Source organism: Medicago sativa, chromosome 2, assembly GCF_051527215.1.
Source record: "Medicago sativa cultivar Bolivia chromosome 2, Bolivia_mono, whole genome shotgun sequence".
NCBI classification, from domain to species: Eukaryota; Viridiplantae; Streptophyta; class Magnoliopsida; order Fabales; family Fabaceae; genus Medicago; species Medicago sativa.
In genome coordinates, this window is record NC_140750.1 from 54,209,758 (window position 1) to 54,232,697 (window position 22,940).

At 34.5% G+C, this 22,940-nt stretch overlaps 1 non-coding gene across 1 annotated transcript; it reads right to left on the reverse strand.

The window, feature by feature from the left end:
• Window positions 1-8,387: 8,387 nt before the first annotated feature.
• TRNAE-CUC (transfer RNA glutamic acid (anticodon CUC)) lies at window positions 8,388-8,460 on the reverse strand. The gene has a single exon. It is a non-coding gene; the product is annotated as a tRNA-Glu (tRNA).
• Window positions 8,461-22,940: the final 14,480 nt, after the last annotated feature.

Consider the following 22,940-nt stretch of genomic DNA (forward strand, 5'->3'; position numbering starts at 1 on the left):
TCTTCTAATTGCTTACCATCCCTAGGTGTAATAGCATTTATTGGGCTTTTGGGGTTGGTTTCAGTTTGACTCGGGAAGACTCCGGAGGGTTGTGGGGAAGAGGTTACTTGTTGGGCTACTAGAGGGATTTGAGTCTCAAGCATTTTGTTGTGAGTAGAAAGAGAATCCACTTTTGCGGAAAGCCTATTGAGAGAGTCATTCAAAACTCCAGCTTTGACTTTAAACTCTTGGTTATGCCTAATGTTATCTAATTCAAAATTTTCTATCAAAAGTTCCAAGTCGGATTTTTGAGAGACTCTTTGGTTGTTTGCAAAACCGGGTGGTGATGTTTGTTGTCCAAAAAGATTTCGAGGGGTTTGAAAATTTTTTTGACTATTCCTAAACCCATAGTTTACCTGCTCGGGACTTCTAACAACACTACCTAGTTGACATTCAACACCAGTGTGACCAAAAATTTCATAAGCTTTACAAGGTGGTGAAAGGGGAGAAAAGGTCCATTGATAAAGGTTTTGAGCCATGCCTGAAATCAAAACAGTTAGAGATAGAATAGAAAAAGAGAAAGAGAGAGAGAGAGATAGAGAGATATATTTTTTTTATAAATATATATATATTTGAAACAAATATAAAACGAAAATAGAATAAAATAGAATAAAGTAAAGATTTTTTTTTTTGAAAGAAATATAAAAACAATAAAATAAAATAAAATAACGAAAAAGATTTTTTATTTTTTTTTAGTCTAATCACTATTAAAAAGTTGATCAAATTACAACAACTCCCCGGCAACGGCGCCAAAAACTTGATAGAGCCAAACCGCAAGTGCACGGTCTATCGAAGTAATAGTAGTAAAAGAGTATCGTTCCGCTAGGGAGTTATGAATTCGATTAACTTTTAGATAATGATTAGGAAAGAAGAAAGATTATAAAAAGGGAGGTTTAGTTGTTGAAGGTAAATAACAATAATAATAATAAAAGAGCCTTGGGATTATTGGTTCATCATAACAACGAATATTTTCACAAGCAAGCCTTAAACTTATAATTATGCGTTAATCCTAATTTCTAAGGACAAGTTTCTCTTTAGCATATCACAGCTTCTCTCGAAGTCAGTGAGTGTATCCCTCCAACAACCACACCTATTCTCATGGGTGATTGCCTTTGGGACCCTTGAAGATCGAAACTTTATGTGTCCCAAGGTTTGCTAGACTATTCTCATGTTTCGCAAACCTTGTCTAAATTCACTTGTTCGGATATCAAAGCTCCGCGTTCGCTTTATGAATTGATATCTAAGATGATGAATTAATCATTATCAAACCCTCCGCGTTCGCTTCCACAGTTTGATAATAATTAATTCATGTTAAAACGGTGAATTTAGATTAGGAATTAAGGTAACATATAATTAGGGTTTAAGGCTTGGCTTGATCCGGATTACGTCATTAGACTTATCCAACAATCCCAAGACAAAGAAGAGTCTACTCACTAACGTTCATTGTAGACATGGGGGAAGAAGAGAGAAAGCAATAAAGTAAAAGAACAATAATATAAAAGTGAACTTTTATTCCAAGAACAAAAGATGATTGTTTATGATGGAGTGCTACTCTATTTATAGCTTTACAATTGACTTAAAATCTAAGCAACTACAAGGGCAAAGCAGTAAAACTACAACAGAGTAACTTGGGCTCGAAGAAAAGCAGCAAAAGAGGCTTCTGGGAGGTGGCACGGCCGTGCCACATGTTGGCACGGGCCGTGCCAAGCTTCTGACTTGGTAGAGACATATTTTTGTCTCGTATCTTCGTATTCTTGCACTGTATTTGCTCCAGTCCTCTTTCTTTTGCTCCAAGACACCTTCCATCATATATTCTTTCCTGAAATAAAATAAAAGACAATTTAAAGTAAAATATTCTAAAAGGAAATAAAATGCAATAAAATCAAATCAAATCTTAAATAAAACTAAACTAAATAAAGCAATAAAATAGACTATCTATGACTCATCAGGATGCTTCAGATTCTCCCGGATGCCCAACCCTTCTATTGGCCTTATAAAAAAACTTTTACTTGTTAGTATTATTACTAGCAATGTTCATCTTTACGCTAATTTGATTGTACTAATCCTTATTTATTAATTTTGTTACGTCTGCAGCAACTTAACCTAATTTTTTCCCGCTCATTTGCTTTATTAGGTTTGCAATTATTTAACCTAATAAATTCCATATAAAAAATGCATTGCACACCAATTTCATTCCTATCCTTTTGCTTTTTTTTTTTGAAAAAAATATTTTCTACCATATCAATGATCTTACGGATTAAAGATTATTTATTGGTCTCTATTATAGTCGAGAAAACCCGTGCGACGCACGGGTCAAAAGTCTAGTGTTTTTAAAATGTGAGCGGTGTTTTTCATGGAATTTTGATTAAAAATATAAATATATATTGTTCTGGACCGACCCAAAAGATCTTTGGCCCATTAACTTAGGCCCAATAACTTCTAAAGCCCATACTCCACGTTTGGCAACATTGCTTGCAACATACTCCCTCCCCGTGAGGGGGTGCACGAAGCAAACGAGACTGGTTCAAGAGGACTCCAACGTCTCTTTGCACATTCTGCACGTTCCCGCAATAAAATCTCTGGCGGTTACACTTTCTACGATTTCGTAACCGCTAGAGCCAGGTGTGCCACCACAACGGCTCTGCAGCCCTCCACCTCTATAAATAGGGGACTCAATGCAGTCCCCAAGGTAGAACTCTTCTCTTCCTCTCAAACCCTCACTCTCTGAATCTCTACTGACCTGAGCGTCGGAGTGCCTGCAGGTACACACCCCCCATCCGCTCGAGAAGCTTTCCAACACATTCAACCACCATATTCAAAGCACCGGTAGTCACCTTCTGGTCAGGTACGATCATATATTTTTGTGATTTTAAATTTTAACAAATCCAACAAACCATGTTTTATCTATTTCAATAACAACATAATATAACAAATATAATATAAACTCTTATCTTTTTTAATGACACCAAACAATAAACATTATTATAGGAAAGTTTGTTTAAGGGTGTACTTGTTGTAAGTACGATCGTTCCCACCCCCTACTGGTATGGTTTCAGTAAGGGTGGTGATGTTTTTCTATTTTATGAAAGTGATCCCCTTTTTTTGAAGCTAACCCTTCCTTTTATACAAGTGGGAACCACCCCTTTTAAAACTGCCTAGAGGCTATCCTTTGTAACCTCCTCATTTGAATATCCCGCCCATGTGCCAAGCACATGACATAATGTATTCCGTCCTTATTCTATGCCCTTAGAAAGGGGTATGGTGTTATCTTCTCTTTAATGGTCCACATCCCCTTAAGCATGAGGCTAAAAACTAGGCAAAGTACTTTATAAACATAATATTAAAATGTATGTTTGGTGATAGTTCACAAATATGTTAAGGGTATGTTCTTTGATGGTCCACAACCCCTCAAGCACGATGCACAAAATGATGAAGTGCTTTAACAAATTATACGTTAATATCGTGGCTCGATTATTATGATTACGACAAGCCCGAAATACTAGGGTTTAAAGCGAGCGAGATCTTGCTTTGTACATTGACCTTTGTCTTTTAATGACATGACGATGTTCACCTCATTTATATCACCTTATTTAATCTCACCCTTGTATTCGTTTAACTCTTTTATCTTGCAAATAACGAGTACATATACTCTAATATGAAATTTCCTAATATATATTTCCTATAGGTTTTATAGTTTTTACAATTCACTTGATAGATGAATTCCCGGAATTTTTCACAACTCCCTCAACGGGCGAGTTGGTAAATGGACTAAGTGAATTTTTTTAAGGTCTTGCCTTCTTCAACTCCCTATGAAGTTTGGGCGATTTGACAGTTGAACTAAGTGCCTTTTTTTCAAGGTCTTACCTTCTTCAACTCCCTATAAAGTTTGGACGAGTTGATGGTCGGAGTAAGTGCCTCGTTTTCAAGGTTTTACCCTCTTCAACTCCCTATGAAGTTTGGAAGAAATAGATTTATTTTTCAACTCCCTCTAAGGTTTCGGCGAGTTGGTCTTTCATTCAAGGTCTTATATCCACTCCCAATGAAGTTTAGGTGAGTTGGATTTCTTTCTCAACTCCCTCATAAGGTTTCGGCAAGTTGGCCTCTTTTTCAAGGTCTTATATTATATCCACTCCCAATGAAGTTTAGGCGAGTTGGATTTCTTTTTTAACTTCCTCATAAGGTTTCGGCGAGTTGGTATCATTGAAAAAGATAATTATAGTTTGTTACAATATGAAAGTGCAATGATGACACTAGGTCATATGTTAGCTTATTAGTGGTTTTTGCTCATTTTTACTGGAGTTTAGATGATTTCACATGTGTCAGAAGAAGGGCTGGAAATGAGCCGAGTCGAGTCGAACCTGTCTGAGCTCGACTCGACTCGAGTTCGAAACGAACCTTTTTTTTAGCTCGAGTTCGGCTCGTTTAAAATTCACGAACAGTTCGATTCAGCTCGTTAGGTTCAACTGGTTTGCTCGAATTGCATATCTTACAAGCTTTTTTTTGTCAAAAATATATGCTTTGACATATTTTAAAAAATAATAATAAAGTATAACTAATAAAACTATGAAGCGTACATAGCTTTTGCTAGTGTAGCACAATCCATATACTACATATATATACACTGCTCTCTCTAATATTTTGTAAACTCCCCGATGTGGGACTATTTTAGAGCATATGTTTGCTTAAAAAGCCTGCATAAACTATTAGCTTCATTTTTCCTCTCTCTCTGTTATTATAATGTTCCTTAATTTTTAATCAAATTTGTAATAATTCTTATGAAAAACTAAATAATTATTAGAAGAAGCTTGTAATAAATTACATATTATATAAACACACATGCATAGACATATATATTTTTTAGAGAACGAACACACACGCACATATATATATCGGACTGGTTCATGAACCAAACGAGTCGAACCATACATAGCTCAAGTTCAAACTCATTTATTTAACGAGCTTAATTTTAAACTCAAGTTCGACTCATTAGGTTCATGAACCAAGTTCAATGAATCAATAATCGAATCGAATCTCGAACTATTTTCGAGTTGGTTCGGTTCATTGCCAGCCCTAGTCAGAAGCTACAAAAATGACAGGAAAGTAGTATGCTAAGGTAGTGAAAATCAGAGCACAATTTAGAGTTGGTTAGAAAATTTTGTCACGTAAGAAAATTGGGGCACAATTTATGCAAATCGAGGCACGATTTGGAGGAGCATCTGAAGCATATTTAAATTTAATGAAAAATCGGGCCACAATTTGTTTGCATCGGGGCACAATTTTTACGTTACATAAACTAATTCTTTAAAAGACAAACATGTTTCTGAGTGAAAGGTTTGAAATTTTGGGGAAAGAAACACATTTTTGGAGTTGAAGAACTTGAGAACCGATGGGAGACCATCAAAACTCATAGTCAGTCATCCAATTAATGTAATGAATCATACTCTTGTATTAGTTGTTTATGCTTTAGCCATGAGTAGCAAATTGCTCTGGGATTAGGTCTTTGATGATTGGCCATGTAATATGTAAACTCTACATTATTATAACGGCAATTATAGTTTATTCAGTACAAATTGTGCTTAATAATTTTATGATTCTGACCAAATATAAATTGAACTTAAAGATTATTTTACTGCCGACATCAGCTTATAACTCAGATCTATTTGTACTGTTCAACTTAACGGACAATCTAGAGATAGAAAGTTGTTAAGTTGTGATTCTGAAATTAACAGACATTAAAACCTTTGATGATTTTAGGTTCACCTAAGGGATTACAAAATTATAGTTAGAAAATAGGGCTTTGAGTCAAGAGATTGACCTAACCTATTTTGTTAATTATCGTAAACTAGAGAAACAATTATATCATGTAGGTTCAAACTACCAATTAGTGATGAACAGAGGATTCAAAAGACCTGATCTTTTCTCTCAAACGTTTCAAAACAAAAACTCTAATTTTCAGTTGTTATTCATAATTGAAACCAAACCAAATTGTCTAAGGCAATCCCCCATTTAATCACGTCCTAATATTAATGTCATTGCTACGTAGAAGTTAAAATAGTCCCTCTAGATACGAATTTATTTATTACTTTGATATAAATTAGTACACTTGCTAAATTTGTATCTTGTCAAAAGACTTGCACCAAATTTCAACCGTTAAATTCAATAAATCAAATGGTTGATAATACTCCACACAAGATATCAAACAAAGAGAGAGACACATGATTTCATCTTCTTTCCCTGTTCAATCAGATGCCGCACAACTTACTTCTAAATTCACCCTAATTCTTCGATTCTTCCATCCCCTTGATTACATCAATTGTTTTTACTTAGATTTTTCTATTGAAAGAAGGTAGTGAATCAAGGAGGATTTTGGATGGATCTCTGGAAACTTGAAGTTGGAATTTAACAAATCAAGTCACCGATAATGTTATTATTTCATAAGCCCCAATTCTATCCTACACAACTCAATTGATACCAGACAATCGGAGAGACAAAATATAACATTCATGAGATATAGTTATCAGTATGTTTGTAAATCTGGAATATGGAAATATTGCATGTAGTTAGATGGTTTTTTCTAAATTACCTTTGGAAATTGGTGGGCAATTTACCCAAACCAATAAAAAACAGCCAAGTGTACTCCATTATAAAAATAACTTTTATTATTTTATTTTGCAATTTTAGCATGTATTTTATAATTTGCATATTCACCCCATTTTAAATTAATGACATTTTACAATTTAAACCATCAAATTAATTAAATTTCCCCTTCAATCCAATCCTTCAATCCAATCACTCTCCAACCTTTTTTTTCTTTCCAAATTTAGGTTCATCATTCAGCCAACGACATGCAGTCATTAAGAATGATTTTGCAAAAATAATTTAAAATAAAAAATACCTTTGCAAAAATAATTTAAAATAAAAAATACCAATGATGAGAGTCGATCGGGTACACATACTCTTAATCATATTATAAATATTTCTAACATAAAACAATATGAATTCTTTCATTTGATTTTTTTTTAATTTTAAATATTATTCTTTTATATAAATTCATACTATTTATCTAGAACAATGTTTCATTTGTGATCGACTGAATTGTGATTTAGTTTAAATCCGACATTTCTTTTGAACCATATATTTAAAGGTATTAAATGAAAATTGTCAAGATAAATGTAATGTTTCAATTAAATATTATTTCCTTTAATATGTAAAAAAAATGTTAAATATTTGCATTACGTTCGGTGAGGATTTTGTTTGCTTATATCTACCGATGCAAATTTTTATGTATTCATATGAGAAAGTTAATTGCTCAAAAAAATATGAGAAAGTTAATATGATTTTTTTTTTAAAACTAATAATTATTTTTAAAATATCAACCTTAATGTAGTGTTTTTATTAAATATTTTTTTATTTTATTAGCAAAACATTGTTAAATAATTGCACTACACTTGTCGCAAAATTTATGTGCTTATAGTGCGGAAGCAAATTTTTATGTATCGATATGAGAAAGTCAATGTGATAAAATTTTCAAAACTCATGATTATTTTCTCGTTTAGATACATGCGTATTTAAAAACGAATAAATTTGAATTCAACGAAATCATATCTTCTACCAAGACATTCACTGGGGAAGCGAGAGCCCTTCTGAAGGAAGTTATTCAGGAGCAGATGAAACTCTTTTTACTTCCGGAACAAGTAGCAAAAAATTTATTAATAGTTTCATATCTTCATTATTTTCACTAGCAGAAAGACAGACATTACCGGACCCATCTATCCGGTCTTTTTTGGATCATTGAAAGTTGAGACTAATTTTGGAAGGAGAAAAAGCCAACTCGAAAGAGCCAAAAGAGGCTATTTTCTAGTCCATACTATTTGGACCAGAAAAATATGGACAAATCTCAATGACCCAAATAGTATAGACCATAGATCTTTTAAATATTTTTTTTTTGTAAATAAACTAAATAAAACAAATCTGAATGATTCCATAATAATTCCAAAAGAAAATAAATTTATGTTTTTGAGATTTTATGATTGCATTGATCGAGAGAACGTGAATCAATGAAAAGAGAAACAAAAATTTGTTTTGCCAACTTGATTCCATATAATTTTCCAAGAATAAATATTGCATCTCACATATGTTAAGATGACTCACATATGATAAGAGTCACTATTTTACTCTCTAATTGCTCTTTTGAAAATATTTTATCTCAGTCTATGGATGATAATCTTCCTTTTATTATTCCTTAAGGTCTCATGTTCGATTTTCTCTGATGCTAATTTGGATGGACTATAATTCATCTTAAAAAGTCTCTTTTATTATTGATTTTTTTTTTGGTCAAGTGAATATGGTTCCGTTGCCGGGACTTGAACCCGGGTCTTTCGGGTGAGAGCTGAATATCCTGACCAACTAGACTACAACGGATATTATTGTTTATCTATATTATATATAAAGAGAATAGGGAGTTTTGGGAAGATGTTGGACTGACTTTTTATTATTCTAACTATACCCATAAACAATTTTTTTTATAATGATGTTATATTGTTGGTATTATTAAAAAAGATAAGAATTTTTGTTATATTTGTTATATTATTGTTGTCATTGAAAAAGACAAGTATGATTTTTTTTTTGGAAGAAAGATAACTATGGTTTGTTACATTTAAAAGTCACAAATATCTATACTTATATTTTAATCTATATCAAAATTTTTATATAAGTATCGTTTGTAATTTACACAAAAAATTTCTATAAAATATTGATAATCTACACGCGTTAGTCCAATAAAAAGAGCAGAGTGTCCGTCTTTCTTCTTGTATTTATAGTGGCATATATTTGATCTAGTTTGTTAAATTTTTTTAAGGATAAAAGAAAAAAACTAGACATATCATGTTTGTTGCACGATATATTTTGTGTGGTAACCAAAAAAGTAAATAATGTGTTTGTTACACTTTTTAAATATTTGAATTTACACTCATCCATTATCTTTTTTAAATGACAAGGAAAAAACAGACATATACAATTTATTACACTTTGTTTTAATATTGAATTTACTCTTATCTATTTGTTATACTCCCTCCGTTTCAAAATGAGTGTCGTTTTAGGTGTTTACACACATATTAAGAAATGCAATGATTAAAAGAAAGAGAATGATTATTTTACCAAATTATCCTTATTAACTATTGGTTAGTTTTAAAAGTAATACTTTGGAAGTAGTGTGCAGAGTATTAATTGGAGGGTATAATTGAAAAGAAAAAATTATTATTGCATGGGAAACTGAAAGTGACACTCATTTTGAAACAATTTTTTTTGGCTAAAGCGACACTCATTTTGAAACGGAGGGAGTATGTGTTATTTGTTACTTAGTCTTATGCATGAGAAATAAACTTAAACATACTATCTCTTTTACCTCGGACCCTTAAACGATCCCACTAGAGGTAAGCTTAATGCTTGCTTAACTTACTTTGTGAACAGATATAAATCGATTCACATCTTACCATACTAGTATGGCACTTAACTTCTATGCGAAGAGATTACACTTCGCGTCTTAATACTCTAGAGATTGATACTTAACTTACTAGTTCTCAACAACTATGTCGAGGCTTTAGATTTCCCTTTCTTAATGGTTAACTTGCTACCCGTTTCTTGACATAATTTCTCTCATGTGCCATGCCTTACTAACACGCTTAATACTTGCTCATTTATCATAAGAAATCTTGCTTACAATGATCATTATTTAGGACCTTGGTTTGAGGGGTTTACTTCCATAAAAAGACTGCACAAAGGATCCGGAACGGAAAACACCGAATCTGCCAGAACGAGCAAGCAGTACCAGAAGGCACCACTTACTCGCCACTGCGAGTTGCCTTACTCGCCATTGTGAGTTACATTACTCGCCACTGCGAGTTGGTTGTGAGCAAACCTCCAGAACTGCCATTTTGCTCGCCATGGCGAGTAATAGCTTGCTGTGGCGAGTTATGACAGTCCAGAACTTGTGAAAATGGTATTTTAAGGCCAAAAACCTCAAACCAAGTGTCTCTAAGCATATTGGTACATATTTGATCATAAAATACATGTAAAACATTTATATGGCAAGTATTAACACATTTAGTAAGCATGACAAGGAAAGGGGCAACTAAACTATTACATAAGCCCTAGCATTTTCATAACTTTCATAATAATCTATCATGGCATAAACATGAATCCCAAGGGTAGGAAAACTATCTAAGGAACTCACCTAAAAGATTACACTTGATTCCCACAAGTTTCCAAGCATCTACCTCACTTCATGCCTCAAAACCCTAACTTTGGTCCTTATTGCTTTCTTGTTCAAACCAACTCACTCTTGTTGTTCTCTTGCAATCCATATCATCTTTATCCTTGCTAGTTCATCTCAAATCCATCCCAAAGCTCTATTCAACAAATCCTAGCTCTTGATTGACCAACATCCAAGGCCTTAGCTCACCAATCAATCTTCAAATCATCTTTCTCTTTGTTTCTTAACCATGAAGAACCCATAACTTGCACAATATCATGCTTCAATCCCAACTTGACCAAAACCCTAACCTTAATCTCTTCTTAGGTGAGGAAATAGAGAACCCAAACAAGACCAAGCTTCCATAAACTTAAGAGACCAAGAGAAGCAAGAATCTAGAAGTTACCATGGAAGGAAAAAGTTTGGAAAGGATTGGTGTTGAGAGGGAAGAGATCGATGGAGAGGAGGGAGGAGAAGAGAGAGCAAAAACTCTTTCTCTAACTTAGAAAGAGAAAGAGATAAGAAGAATAAGATATTTTGGCCAAACACCAAATAAATATCCTTCCTCCTGTGAAATTACCAAATTGCCCTTGCCTTAAACGTGTTATATCCATCTCTGATACTTACTCCGTAATAAGCTGACACTACGTAATAATATTCTCCATTAACCTTTCTTTCAAAATAAGTTCACTGGGACGATCGACTGATACAGTTCTGATACTGACAGGCGGGATGTTACATTCTACCCCCCTTAAAGAAATTTCGTCCTCGAAATTTAGAGATCACCTACTAATCCTCATATCAAATTCTGTCCAAGCCCACTCGAAAGATCTCGTAGCATACTTTCTTCATTAAAACACATACTTAACTTCTTTCTTTATCCGAATTAAAACGAATAAACTCTCTCAATCTTAACATCTTTCTCAAATCACTGAGCTATCTCAGAAAATCGTGTTCGAAATACATCTTATCATGTACACATCTTACTATGCATACATACCCTTTCTCACTGTACCTCGAGTCTCAAGCCTCTTACTTACGTTACTTATCTGAATGATGCTACAAATCTCTCGTCTTTTCTCAGAGTCTTAAAGAGAACTTACAATCTCATTGCACCCGAACTCATGGGTAACTCAAAAACACTCAATAACTTGCCAAGTCCATTTGCACAGGTACTTGAATACTCTTGGCGAAAATTTACGTGCATCCCGAATACTAATGGCATAACACGAACGTTGCTGCCTCTTCAGGAAATCTCATCTCTATAGCATCTGCATGCCTTCTAATACCACTCCTTGTTAAGTAATAACGATACTTGTTCTAGTATTTCTAAACTTTGGTACATAGGTTCTTGAAACGAACAATTACTTGATTGAAAGAAAATCTCATTTTGAAACCAAGTTTGTAATGGTACCTCAGAACCACAGGACGAGTCTCTAAATTTTTATTAAAAAGGTTTTACAACTCGCCCCAAACTTGACTATAACAAGTCGGTCCTGAAGTCTGTACGTCTTAGGTGAGCTTGTTCACTTAAAACGTATCTCATCGGTCTCAACAATGAGAAATATTTTAATTTCTGGAATAAACATCGTTCCAAGTTCCTTAATACCCCTTTCAGCTTTTAAAGTTATAAAATCATGTCTTAAAATTTTTCTAGCAAGCATCGTTATCTTTCACCAAGTATGGTACAAGAGGATATATACTTCCTCATGCTTAACTCATGAACCGTATCCTTACGGAATAAAACTCTTGAGCTTCAGAAGCAAATGCTTCCCCAATCCTTTCTTTTCTCACTTGAATATCTCAGGTACACTTCTCTAAATACATAAATCACATAAGATCCTTGACCATGACTCATTTCTTTGCTCCGAGTACACGGAACCTGATTCCTTAGTGTTTTATCTTGGTTTTCGGGTGTCAAACATTGATTACGTTTGAACCTTTTAAACCGGTGATATCTTATATTTTCTTGGGAAGGGAAAAAGTAAGCAAAACCCTTGAGAATCGAGGTCCGGGAGTTGTTTTCGCTACAGGAAGGTGTTAGGCACCCATAACGACTATAGTATCCTATAGGAACTGTCTTTAATTTCTACGCGCGCGCTTTATTTTTAAATGCTATTTTGAAAGTATTTATTTAAACCTAAGGGTATTCTAAGTGAAGAATTGGAGGGAGAAGAATGTTTTTGGATTTTTATTTTATTTGAATTGAAGGAATTTTGTTCCTTGCCTACGTACCCGTTTAAGGGATCAAATCCACCGTAGTTCTCTTCCAAAAATGTTTTCGTTTTTGTTGGTTGATTTTAAGTTTGAAAATGGATTTTGAAGAATAGAGATTGAGAGGCCTCAAGGGCATGAGAATTAAGAAAAAGTGGGGTTTGATTAGTTATTTGCAAAGTGTGGTCTAAGTATGGTTATTTTTCATTGAAATTTGATTAAGAAAATGAAAAAGGAAAATTCAATGGGATTTTGGATCCCAAGGTTTGTTTTGAAAATGATTTGAGTGAAGTTTGTTCAAGTTTTTTTGGAAAATGATTTTTCTCTAAGTATAAAGCCTAAACATACATCTAAAGCATTCAATCCTAAACATACATCTAAACATGCATATTCTAGCTATATACCTAAAGTGATGTGTGTGCATGTGCCGGTGCTTGTGTCGGTGTACATCATTAGAGTCCATTGTCCTCATTACATCATTGGCCTGGATACATTCTATGGTCTTGCAAGAATTAAAATTGCATAGAAGTAAAGTACAAAAATTCCTAGGTTTTTACATACTAAGTCTTGACAAAACTTATAGTGCAAGAAATGAAGTGAAGCAAGGAATGAAATGGGAATGCTTATGAAGAATATGAGACATGAGATGAAATGGTTAGTAATACAGGATAATATCAAAAGAAATGAAGCAAGAGAAATACTATAACATAAAGTATGGAAAATAACCCAAAATAAAGGCAAGAATGAGTGCAAATATGACTAAAATTTGCTCATAAAGTGCAAGACTCATGTGACTTATAATCCTCACATTCCAACACATTTTTAAAGGTTTAGAATCAGATTTTGGAATGGGAATTAAGGCAACATGACTAACTTGACACTTTAGAAGCAAACTTAGGCACATTTACGTTATTTATTTACACAAGTAACTTGTACGCTAAGTAACTAATCAAGATTCACACTCATGCATTAATATCAAACACAAACAGTGGCTAAAACTCCATAAAAGTAAGTGGCATAGGTCACAAATATTCATCAAGAGATTGGGATTAAAATCAAGCAAACTTTCATTCATTTTTAGCACAAAATATCACAAAAATAGTAAGAGAACCACCACATCATCTTTTACCAATTTTTATTATGTAAAATTAACACTAAAAGGACACAAAATTATCAAGAAACACTCATGAATTTTTAGGAATTTTTTAAAGGTTTTTTGGACTAAAAGGTGCAAGAAAATTACTAATTCTAACCAACATAAGAAAAAAAATGCTTCAAATACTTTTCTCAAGTTTTAGCACAAAGAATGTCACCAAAATGTTAAGAAAAATATCAAGAACACAGAGAAATTTTTTTAGGATTTTTTGTAAACAAATTTGGACAAGCAGGGGTGCAACTATCAAAAGGCAGTGTTAGAAATAGCAAAAAAATATTGGAAAGTCACAGAATCTGCAAGAAAAGGCCCAAGCCCAAGATACTGATGGATCTTGGACTATCCAGACGCCACAGAGGCGTTGGATTGATCCAACTCCATCAGAACCCTAGATCCAAGGGTTGAGAGTATGCAGCACATGGTAAAGGGGCTCAGGTGCATGGAAGCAAGAAATCCTAGGCATACACGTGTCAAACCAACGAATCAGACGGTCAAGAGGTGAAGAGAGGATGAACCGAAGCCAAACTGGCCTGGTTCACAAGAACCGGCTTGGTTTACGTCCTATAAAAGGACATAAACCGGTTTGGACTTCATTCCATACCTCTCCTTCTCTCTCTAAGCTTCTCTAGAGAGAGAAGCTCTGCAATTCTTTCGCCTCCTCTGATCTTCTTCTCCGATGAACTCAATGGCGCCGGTACGGTGGTTTGCCGGCGGCGCCACCGTACTGGAGTGGTTTTCTAAGTTTTCTTATACCGTTGAGTTCGTCTCTTCTTTCTCTTTACGATTTTGACGTTACTTTTTAGAGGAGAAGCTTGGATCGGAGTAGATCTAGAATTCTTTGATTCGGTTTTGAACTTCTTGAAACTTAGAGAAGAAGAAGAAGAAGAGATTTACCTCTGTTTGTTCGGAGAACGGAGATGAACTACGATGGGAAGGCCTCGTGTTCTTCTGTTGACGGTGAGTTTCTGGATCTTCGTGTTTTCACCGAAAATAAATCGGTGAAAAGCTTCGTATTCTTCTTCTCTTGCTTCGTCTCTGTGAATTTGTTCGAACCGGTACTGATTCACTTTGATTCCTCTTCTTCTCACTATTCGTCTCTGTGATCGTTCAGATTTGCTACTTCGATAGTGAATTTGAGCTCGAATTGCAGGGAAGAAGGTTCGATGATGAGATTTTCTCAGAAAATCACTGAGAACCGATGCAAATCGAACAAACTCTCTTCGAAATTGGAACGATTTTGATTAAGTTTCTGTGAAATTCGTGTTGAATTCGTGGATTTTGTGAGAATCGGTGGAGAATTGAGGTTGAATTGCGATGGTTTTGTGGAATTTTGGTGAAGATTGATACGGTTAGGGTTTGAAGTTCATATGTTCTTGATGAGTTTTCTGGAAATTTTTGTGTGTTTGATCTTTGTGATTTTGGAGAGAGATTGTGATTGTGTTTGTGAGTTTGCACTGAATGAATGGATCTGTTGGCATTGACTGAGATGACTGGGCTTTATAGCTGACACTTGTGCACTCTGACCCAATAACCTGCTGCCACGTGTTCCCTAAGCTTGGACTTGGACTCAAAATGCTTTAAGGACCTTTCTGCAAAATAACAAACTAAAGGGACCATTCTGCAATAAGACTAAAAAACAATTTTAAGACAAAAAGGACTCAAATGCAATATCTAAAAAATAAAAGGACCAAAAGTGAAACAAAAGGAAAAAAATAAAATTGGAATAAAATTGGTAATTTTGACTAAACGTAAAGTGAGACCAATAAAAAACACAAAACAGACTAAAACGAACCAATTACTTAAATGAGGTACTTTAAAGTAACCTCTCTCTGCCGAAATTTCTTGTGAAATGACCAAAATGCCCCTGGGGCTAAAACGACTGAAAATGACTCAAATGCAATTTAAAAAGATTTTTTAACAGAGAACTAAAGCAAGAACCTATACAAGCAAATTAATAGACCCAGAGACAATTTTTAGAATTTAATCAGGACTTTAACACACGAAAAGACTAAAATGCCCCTAGGGGCTAAACTGACTAAAAATGACTCAACTGATATTTTTTTGAAATGAATTTTGACATGAGATTGAAACAAGGACTTATACAAACCAATTTAAAAGACTCAAACAATTTTCAAGGATTAAAATGAGTTGAATGCAGGAAATGACTAAAATACCCTTTTACATGATTTTGGCAAACAATATTGAAATAAAATGCAGAGAAAGATGTAATTGATCAGAGACAGTTCAAATGGCTTATAATGCAAGAAAAGAAGAATTGAATAAGTATTTTTAGGTCCAAAATTAGGGTATAACACTTAGTGAGACATATTTCTCTTAACATAGTACATACTTTTCCTGAACACATTCAACCTTACCAAGTGGACAGACCGATTACTTCACTAGTGATATCTCTACTCTTCCTTATCATATTGAAAACTCCTTGCTCATTTCTAGATACTTCTCACTAAATTTGCATTACTATCTCAAACATTCTTCACAAAGATTCTTATTAATAAATCCACATTCCATGACTACCAATTGATTTTCGTTGCGCTACTCTGATTTCTACCGGTTAGCTTAAACCAATACTCTATTTCGCTGTGACGAGTGAAGCACCACAATCCTGTTTACCTCATGATTTCTATCTTCTTGAACTATTTCAAAATCTCCCATGATGTAACCTTTTTCTAATCTTTACCACTGGTTTTGGTAAGACCAACTCACGATAAACTTATCGTATAATCTTATACTTTTCTTGGGAATAGACCTTATGTTCTTACTAGTTGGTTTTACTTTCGATATACTCATCATTCTGCAACTCGTTTCCGAGTGACCTTGACTAAAAAAAAAAACTTATCTTGACTCTTGGTGTACCTCCTTGCTACAACATACTTGCTATCCTCATGAGTCGTCCTCACGACTTTCCATGTAGACTCTTCTTGCTCTCGGGCATATCTTCCTCGAACATCTAACCTTGTATCTTCGTATTCTACATTTTGTTTAATCATTTTAATGCTTGCTCGTTAGTTCTTCTTTTAAAGAAAACTTTATAAACTAGCACATGGGTCATGGACGTTGACAATTCCTCACTATTTTAACATATTCTGAACCTAGGCCCCAATTGTTACTATAAAATCACAGAACAAGTTGATAACACTCATGTGTCATCAAATCTTGGTTCTAGTGTGTTTAGCCCACTCTACGCGAGTCGTAACAAGTCGGTACCTACAAAACTTTAATTTTAAATTTCGAAAACGTCAACTTCTATCACCCATATGCATACATCATTTCTAAAATCACATAAACTTTACGCTTTAACATCGTATCGAGCCTTAGCAAATCAGTTAAACAAAACATAGATTCGGGGGATACTCTTAGTTCCACAGAAACCGAGAACCTTGTGCTTTCACGTAACTCTTCGTCACTTAACTTCTTACTTCGTGTCTTCGCATCCATTCAAGATACCGGAACCTCTAAATTCTTGGTCTGAGCTCATTCTTGAGTCCTGACACATTAATTTTCCAGGTTTACCTCAAGCCGAACCAATTTCGTTAATGGTTGCCCATGCCTTTCTTCTTGAAAACCTTAGGGTGTGATATGCATTTATTACTTGACGTCATAAAGGATTTTCATGTTACAAAAGGATTATGAAAACAACCCTCCAATAGTCAACGAAACCCTGGAGATGAATTAACGGTTTTCGGGAAATAGGAAATCTCATTCCAGGTTTGCTATTGGCGAGTTTCTTCAGTTTAATTCTCTGAAAAAAATACTTTACATACAATTATCATTTCTCAAGTAATCCAATGCACATCAGTCACTCCTACCTTCATAAAATACTTTATCATTTATGCATGGCAAGCATCTTCCTAATTTGATACAATTTTCGGTACGTTGGAAATTAATGCATTAGTCCTGATGACATAAAATTCCCGCTTAAATTATTAGCTTCTTCCACTACAAGTAGCTTTCCTCTCTGCATGTTGCTTTGACACAATCTTCCGAACGCTAGAACCTTGTCCACTCTGAGCACACAAGCTCTTAATTTCCATCACATAACTACTTCTTGGGAGCTCACTAACTCCGTCAACATACGTCGACTTCTCCTTATCTTAAAGCCTTGCGCTTACGTCTCATGATCAATTCCTTTCTACCTACGACTTTTGCCGAAGCTTCAGGTCATGCTTAGTCATATACAACTTCTTCACTTATGGGTATACGAATTATCCTTAACATCTTCAGAACGTTCCTTCTCTTCCCTATCTTACATTCCCGGTGGATTCATACTTCTACTTACTTAATTCGCCGGCCACCTTCTGGCACAATCTACCTCTTACTAGTACTCATTCCGAGTTCTTACTTCTGATCTTACACTTTCCAGTGCATCTCCATCTTATGCTTCGTTCCTCCTTGGTCCTATTCAGCTCTCAGGCATCCGTTCTAATCGTCGAATGCTAAATTGAGTTGATCAGGCTCAACTAACATCAACAACTAGAACATTTACCCGGAACCCAATGGTCCCACTACCTTTGTTGTAACACCCATACTAGACGTATCTAGAAAGTCTAGCACGTGCGTTATCTTTAGTACTGGATACATTAAAATTTACAACAATAAGACTTCAAATGAATGTTTATACAACAACATGCGTTCGTACAAGAGATTACACCTTAAACTTTCCTAATACATAATGTATACATCCTTGAAGATCCACAACATCCGGCATCGGGTACGAACCAACACTTGTCGCAGCATCCATTCGGCTACTAGCTTGCAAACCATCCTGATATCTGAAACAAATAAGGATTGGGATGAGACATAATGTCTCAGTGAGTTCCACCTAACCCTAGGCTATAGGCAACCTCAGGGGAAAACCTATCGTCGCCACATGTCTACAATACAACCTGACGGTTGATTATACGTGTGTGGAGTCTTGCTTCCCTAGACGGTAGTGCATGCTAGACCCGTCATAGGCTTATCTTACTTGTTATAGGCTTCTCATCTTACACGTGTCATGGCAGTTAAGGGGAAACTAAAACCGCAATGCCAAGATACGATTTACGCATCAATGCCTTCACTTGCTAAGTCATGACACAACTCTAAACCGGACGATTAGGGGAAACCTATTATCGTCGTCGGTATAACTTTCTGAACTTGCTTATTTGCTTACTTGAATATGTTGCATCTAACAACACATCATCTCTTGCCACAAAAGTGACTCTTTCTAGCTTGCTAGCTCTTGACTTTCTACTTACTTATTCTTTCTAGTTCTTGAAAGTCTTTGCCAAGGCTCTATGATACAACACACATAAATGTATGATAAATATGCATAGTCAGCTTCATTGATTATGTTAGCGTATAACAAACAATCATCTTGAATTCATTTTATGGATTAGTCCCGAGTGGAGTAACCCCGGAAGATAATCCTTTACTACCGGCGAAATGCTTAGAAAGAGCGCACTGGACTCCCTTAGTGAACGTGCGGGTCCCTTACGGCTTACCCGGTTCCCCTTGGAGAACCTTTTGTACCCAACCTTGGATGGAATACAAAAGACACATCACCTTAGCTTAGTGAAATACGGCTCCCTTGCGGCTTAACCATTCCCCTTAGGGAACCCCATGAATCCAATTTGGATAACAAGAGACATGACACTCTTTCTTACTTTCTTATAAGCCTTAGACTTATGCATGAGAAATAAACTTAAACATACTATCTCTTTTACCTCGGACCCTTAAACGATCCCACTAGAGGTAAGCTTAATGCTTGCTTAACTTACTTTGTGAACAGATATAAATCGATTCACATCTTACCATACTCGTATGGCACTTAACTTCTATGCGAAGATATTACACTTCGCGTCTTAATACTCTAGAGATTGATACTTAACTTACTAGTTCTCAACAACTATGTCGAGGCTTTAGATTTCCCTTTCTTAATGGTTAACTTGCTACCCGTTTCTTGACATAATTTCTCTCATATGCCATGCCTTACTAACACGCTTAATACTTTCTCATTTATCATAAGAAATCTTGCTTACAATGATCATTATTTAGGACCTTGGTTTGGGGGGTTTACTTCTATAAAAAGACTGCACAAAGGATCCAGAACGGAAAACACTGAATCTACCAGAACGAGCAAGCAGTACCAGAAGGCACCACTTACTCACCACTGCGAGTTGCCTTACTCGCCATTGCGAGTTACATTACTCGCCACTGCGAGTTGGTTGTGAGCAAACCTCCAGAACTGCCATTTTGCTCGCCATGGCGAGTAATAGCTTGCTGTGGCGAGTTATGACAGTCCAGAACTTGTGAAATGGTATTTTAAGCCCAAAAACCTCAAACCAAGTGTCTCTAAGCATATTGGTACATATTTGATCATAGAATACATGTAAAACATTTATATGGCAAGTATTAACACATTTAGTAAGCATGACAAGGAAAGGGGCAACTAAACTATTACATAAGCCCTAGCATTTTCATAACTTTCATAATAATCTATCATGGCATAAACATGAATCCCAAGGGTGGGAAAACTATCTAAGGAACTCACCTAAAAGATTACACTTGATTCCCACAAGTTTCCAAGCATCTACCTCACTTCATGCCTCAAAACCCTAGCTTTGGTCCTTATTGCTTTCTTGTTCAAATCAACTCACTCTTGTTGTTCTCTTGCAATCCATATCATCTTTATCCTTCCTAGTTCATCTCAAATCCATCCCAAAGCTCTATTCAACAAATCCTAGCTCTTGATTGACCAACATCCAAGGCCTTAGCTCACCAATCAATCTTCAAATCATCTTTCTCTTTGTTTCTTAACCATGAAGAACCCATAACTTGCACAAGATCATGCTTCAATCCCAACTTGACCAAAACCCTAACCTTAATCTCTTCTTAGGTGAGGAAATAGAGAACCCAAACAAGACCAAGCTTCCATAAACTTAAGAGACCAAGAGAAGAAAGAATCTAGAAGTTACCATGGAAGGAAAAAGTTTGGAAAGGATTGGTGTTGAGAGGGAAGAGATCGATGGAGAGGAGGGAGGAGAAGAGAGAGCAAAAACTCTTTCTCTAACTTAGAAAGAGAAAGAGATAAGAAGAATAAGATATTTTGGCCAAACACCAAATAAATATCCTTCCTCCTGTGAAATTACCAAATTGCCCTTGCCTTAAACGTGTTATATCCATCTCTGATACTTACTCTGTAATAAGCTGACACTACGTAATGATATTCTCCATTAACCTTTCTTTCAAAATAAGTTCTCTGGGACGATCGACTGATACAGTTCTGATACTGACAGGCGGGATGTTACATATATCATATCCTGTTTTAATCCTTCGTTTGATGCACCAATAGGATATGATAAATTATTCCTTTAAGTTATTCTATCGTATCACTCCTTTGTATTTTCTATCATGAGTTTAGGCTGGGTTAAAATTAACCTATAAGGTATGATAAAAGAAATTCTAATTTTGCCCTCACCCCATCCTCTCGATCTCTTCCTCATATCTTCTTCTTCCTCTTGCTCATGCCATATACACTATTCTCTATCTTTTTCTTAAATTTCACTTTTTTCTTTATTATCGATTTGATTTTTTTTTGTGTGTATAGATTCACTTTTTTTTTTCTTCTTTTCATGGATCCCATCGATTTCACTTCCTTGTTTTAATTCCCCTTCAATTCATCTTTTTGAAACGATTGATTTCAATTCAATTGAATTCATTTTTGTTTTGTATAAAATTTAATTCCTCTTTTTTTGCAATGATTTCCTTTTCTTTTTCAATTGATTTCTCATCAGTTGTATTATGAAAGTTTGTTACAAAATGTAATTGATCAGAAGGGTAATTATATCATTTAATATGATAAATTAATGTTATCCTACTTGTTATCATGTGCGCGTCATAAGTGTTATCAAGTCTATATCATGTCATGTCTCTATCCATTTTCACATCATATCCTGTCTTTATCATATCTTGCGTACCAAACGGGCCCATAAAGTGTAACAACTTACATGAGTATATTTATACTTACTTTTTCATTATTCCGATTATACCCTTAAACAACTTTTCTATAATAAATATTGTTGTTGGTGTCATTAAAAAAGCAATTTAGATTATATTTATTTGTTATATCGTTGGTGTCATTTAAATAGATAAATTAAACATGGTTAGTTTAGTTTGTTATAATTTGAATACAACAAACATTTATATTTTTACTTTTAATCAAAATCAAAGTTTCATAAAAAAATACCGTTCATAAATTTCAAACATTAGCGCAATAAAAAGAATGGAAATACGGGCACGTGAGTATATTTATATAAAGAAAATAACCCCTTTTGGGGCTAACTTTTTCTCCTTTTAAAATTACCCTCAACTTTCAATACAAATAACACATATAAAATATAGATAAGAGTTAATTTAAATATTAAAAAAAGTGTAACAAACTCAATTTTTATTTCCCATGATATATCAGTTTTTTTTCCTTATCATTTATCTTTTAAAAAAGATAATGGGTGGGAGTGAATTCAAAATTTTAAAAAAATATTATAACAAGCATGATACGAGTATATGTCCAGTTTTTTTTCTTTTATCATTTACAAACTAGATCGCATATATTTATATTTTCTATACTATATATAAACAAAATATGAGATTTTGGGCAGACTTTTTCATTACCCCAATTATACCCTTAAACAACTATTTATATATGTGAAATTTATTTCCAGATACCATGCATACTTAATTTCGGTCATCCTTAATTATATTGTCTAACCCGGACAACGCCGGGTATATACACTAGTAATCAATAATAAAAGATATTTTTTTTAAGAAGCTAAATTATAGTCCATCCAAATTGGCATTAGGAAAAATCAAACCTGAAACCTTAAGGTATAATAAAAGGAACATTATCATCGATACACTAGGATAAAATATTTTCAAAGGGAGTAAAATAGTGACTCTTATCATATGTGAGTTCTCTTAACATCCGTGAGATGAAATATTTATTCTTGGAAAATTAATTATGGAATCAAGTTGGCAAAACAAATTTTTGTTTCTCTTTTCACAGATTCACGTTCTCTCGATCAATGTAATCATAAAATCTCAAAAAACAAAAAATTATTTTATTTTGGAATTATTACGGAATCATTCATATTTGTTTTATTTAGTTTATTTCACAAAAAATATATAAAAATTTTTTTGGTCCATACTATTTGGGTCATTGAGATTTGTCCATTTTTTCTGGTCCAAATAGTATGGACTAGAAAATAGCCTCGTTTGGCTCTTTCGAGC